The following is a 4,879-nucleotide window of genomic DNA, read 5'->3' as shown; positions in this document are numbered from 1 at the left end:
AGATATAATCTGATTCAGGGATTTTACTGACTAGATAAGTAGATACATTGTTGATGAATAGATAGATAGATAAAGAGAGAGAGAGACAGACAGACAGACAGACAGACAGATAGATGATAGATAGATAGATAGATAGATAGATAGATAGATAGATAGATAGATAGATGATAGACACATTGACAGAAAGACAGAATGACTCAGTATGTAATATACATATATTTATGAATATACAGTGATATGTATGTTTGTGTGTAAATATATGTAAATCCTATGGATAAAAATATTCATTGTGGTTACCTGTAGTAAGAACTTCTCAAATGTTTTCTGGTGAAATTCTATGTTCCTTAGCACACGCCTCAAGTTTCTCATGTTGTTCAAGAGTCAAGGGTTGACCTTTTCCTACATTGCATGAATGACAATGTCAGAGACATGTTCAGTAGAATTCTGGAGAATTTACATTGTGTCTTTAGTATCCCACCACAATATACAGTAAAAATCCCAACTGCTCCAAATTCGTTTACACTTGATGAGTCAACATAGGCAATAAAAATTTTTCACAAGTTCCAGAGACACTTTAAACAAAGTCTAAATGTTGGTATGATATCACATTTCAAGGTCTCATGATGCATCAAAAAATTAAAAAGCACCTTCTCTAGAGAATTCAATCATCACAGTATTATCCACTTTCAAAAACATAACACTGGAGAGTCATGAAGTCTGTCATTGGAACCTTCACATTTCTCCCGTATCTATACTTTAGAAATTGTGTTTTAATTTAGTACACACTTGATCAAATGACACTCAAAATAGTCTGAATTTTGGGGAAATAATATTTACTCTATTCTTTCCAGTAAGGAAACATGAAAATAAACTCTTCCAATAGCCTCAACCCCATTTCCCCTAGTCTTCAATGACCATGCTACTTGAATTGCAATATAATGTAATAGTTGGTCCACAAAACAAACAGACGGTCATTTAGTGGACAGGAGTTTGAAAATACCATGATACTGTATTTGGTGGGTGAATCTGACTTAATTCTCATTTACAGGGTTATACTTTTGTTACTGTTTCAGAGAACCCACTACCATTCTTACCAAGAACAAAAATCAATTTTGCTTTCCGACTGGCTATACCCACATTATCACCAGAAAGGACTATGTTGTCTCCTGTTGCCAACACAGGTTTAAATACATGATCACCTTCAACTGCAATAAAGACACATTTCAAAACTTATTATTACTCATTTTTTCCTACTTTTTTGACATCCTCTTTTGACTAAACATTAATATTGACCCTGACTCTAGCAGTCATCTCTGATTCACTATCACATGACACACCTGGGCAAAGGTATTCTTGTAATCATTCATTTTCATATCCCATCATAACGTGTTGACCAATCATTTCCACTCTTTAAACCTAATAGTAAATCCTAGGTACATACAATTTCCATTTTTTCTGAATTCTTTGTGTCAAGAGCTGTGGTATCACTCTTTTGATTATTCCATCTCATTTCAACCAGATCCAAAAGGCCACTTGTCAATTTCCTGAAAGTGTAACACTTTGGTGTCATACCATAATAAGACCTGGTGAGAAAATGGCTACATATGCAAAAAAGACTGTACTTAATAAAAATGTGCAAAACAGTTTTCTTCTTGTAAGATTATAGATATAAAATGTAAGAATAAAATATTTTAAGTTTACCAGACATACATATTGTTTGTGAGTCAATCTTTTTGTATGTGTTTCCGTGCGCATATGCCTACCTTTCTCTCTCTTTGTCTCACTCACTATCTCTCTCTTTAAGTTGTGTGTGCATTCATGTGTGTATGTATGTATGTGTCTGTGTGTGTGTGTGTGTGTGTGTGTGTGTGTGTGTGTGTGTGTGTGTGTGTGTGATATTTCCGCTTACAGACACTGATTGAATGGATAAAGTAGTTCACAGGAAAATAAATGAATTTAAGTATTTTGTCATTTTCTATTATGTGATTGCTTTTTAATATCCATGTAAGGTTAGAAAAGCATTATTTTTGTCAGAATAATGTACCTTCTCCTCATTTAAAATCAATGAAAAGTTATGCTGTGTATAATTCAGTTGAATAGTGTTTGTATTGTTTTAGCAATTGTTTTTCAAAATTGAGGTAGTCAGTTTGAAATTCTTAAACAGATTTCCCCTAACTGCTTTTCAACAGTGAATTTTATCATCCAATGGTCTAAATATTATGATTTGGACAAAACATAAGAAAAGGAAACTTTAAAATAGCACTGTTATTTTCAATTCTCTATGAATCCAGGATGATAGATAATCCCTATAAAATAAGTACTTGATAGCCTGAATCATGAAGTTTGCAAAGATGTTTGAGTCCACTGAGTCCTATTAGGGAGTTACAGGCCTGTACAATAACAATCTGAGATACTATATAATAGATAGGACACTGAATATTATCTAGAAACAAATGTTAATGCAGGAAACTATTTAGAGATATTTTGTGAGCATATCTCAGTTGGTTGGAAGAATTGATAACTTTTCCAGTAACCAAAATTGTTCTTGGTCCATGTATCTATGGGTGGCTGAGGTTTCAGCATGCATGTGCTCACCCACAATGCTTTAGTTCATAGAGGAAATGCCCAGATCCCATACTTACACTGGGTTCTATAGTTGCCATCTTCTTGCTTTGGTCCCTGAACATTGGTTATTCGCACTGAAAATCAAACAGAGGAATCATGGTTTACTGAATTTATCCTGTGAATTCATATTAAATATCTTCAGGTTTTAAAGAAATTGAGATACTTTAATATCTATGAATAGCATTCAGAGCTAGAGGAGATGAATCTCTGTTTACCTTACTTTTCATAATTCTGGTTTAGAAAATATTATTCTGTTTATTATCAAACATATGAATTACTTTATTTGTGGCATTTTTCCAAGTGCTATGAAGACTCTATTTTCTTGATTTTCAATATGTTAATTCTCCTATTCTAGACCAATAATAATATGTACACAGGATTTTATGAATGTGGTTTAAATTCTTTTATGTCTAACCTAAAACTATGACTGAGACTAGAACAAATTAATGGCTCTAAGTATTTTAAGTTCTTACAGTTCTATGCAATCTTTCATTGAACATTGTCATCTGAATGTCAGAAAGAAAAATTTTGAAACTAGAGCATCAGAGACATGCTCCCAGCATCTCAGACTCAAAATAATCCCACAGATACTATATCATGTAAATCATTGCTTGGCCAATCACTTAAGCATATTGCTAGCTAGCTTTTATATAGAATTAACCCATTTAGTAATTTATATTTTACCACAAGTCTTGTGGCCTACTGGTAAGGTTCCAGCTTGCAACTTATGTCTTTTCCCACTGGCAACTACATGGCATCTTTTTAACTCTGACTTCTTTTTGCCAGCAGTCAGCTTAGTTTTCCCCCAACTAGCTCTACTCTGCCCTATCAAAGTCAAGGTGGTTTCTTTATTCATTAACCAATAAAACAATATATATATATATATATATATATATATATATATATATATATATATATATATATAGAGAGAGAGAGAGAGAGAGAGAGAGAGAGAGAGAGAGAGAGAGAAAGATTTAAAACACCAGGCCTGGATTTACAAATTAGATTTTTCTTGCCTGTTTGTGGAAGAATTTTTATGGCACTATGGCTAAATAATATAACATGCATGATTTTGACGCAAATGCTGACACCTACCTTTTGACTTACTATAGTGAGATCCTTAGAGCCTCATGAATCTAATATTGGAGCATAAAATTCAACCACAGGCCTCTAGCCACAAGGATTCTCAGGAAATACTCATAGAATTGGAGACAGATTAACTATCATGTGGTACCCTGAGCTAACCCATTATGAAACAACATAATCACCTTTCTGAAGGTGAGATTTTCAGTTTCATGATCAGAAACAGAACATTCTTCTGTAAATTTAAAAACATAAAAATCTGTGGAACCTAAACAGTCTGCTCAGGTTACACTGTTGACAATTAGCTTACTTGACATAAAATGTGATTTCCGTTTGACTACATTCCTCACTACAAGTAAGTTCATGCATGTAGAGTCTCATAAGTCCTCCTTCCTCTATCTTGTCCACATTGTCAGCAGTGATGGCAATGGTAACCAACTTTCCTTCAACTTGAACAAGCAACAAATGCAATTGGAATGTGAGTTGATACTCACATCTCTAATCCCAGTCATTGGAAATATGTAAAATAACTAAAAATATAAATCAATAATAGTTTATTAGTTCAAAATTATGCTTCTAGGGTGAAGACTAATAAAAGATAATATGATAACTCAATTTACATAGCATTTAAAACCTGAGACTTTTTGGAACTACTCATATTTTGGTCTCCTATGCTCTGAAAATTCAACCCATTGTTTTCTGAGTTCATTTGTTTCATCTTTGAGAAATCTGGCTGGAAAGAGGTAACTGAGTAAATGTCAGAAAGGTTATTTTATGAATATGGACTTGCATGAACAAACTGAATGACACAACACATCTACAGAAGTAAGCTATTGAAGAACATTAAACCCATTCACAGACAAAATAAATTTACCTCACCATGAGCATGAGTCAGACCAAGTGCCAAAGCCAGCAGTAAAAACTTTACCATGGTGGTGCCTGCCTTTGCTCTTTTGCAGATGCTCAAAATAGGATATTGGTTGTGAAGGAACTGAACTCTCATAGCTTTTTATACAGTTAGTTAGGAGTTTCTAACAACCAATGATTCTGCACCACAACAACCTGCATTGGTCCAGTATTTCTACTTTGACTCTGCTTTGTGGCATATGATCTCATATCCTTAAACTAATAAGATTAATCTAAAGACCAGGGTCTTTTGGGATGATTAATT

At 33.6% G+C, this 4,879-nt stretch overlaps 1 pseudogene; it reads right to left on the bottom strand.

Moving 5' to 3' along the window:
- Positions 1-313: 313 nt before the first annotated feature.
- Positions 314-4,639, bottom strand: LOC119804553 (annotated as a pseudogene).
- Positions 4,640-4,879: the final 240 nt, after the last annotated feature.

Source organism: Arvicola amphibius, chromosome X (assembly GCF_903992535.2).
Source record: "Arvicola amphibius chromosome X, mArvAmp1.2, whole genome shotgun sequence".
Classification (NCBI taxonomy): Eukaryota; Metazoa; Chordata; class Mammalia; order Rodentia; family Cricetidae; genus Arvicola; species Arvicola amphibius.
The sequence above is the reverse complement of the archived record's forward strand: the minus strand, read 5'-3'. Positions and strand labels throughout refer to the sequence as shown.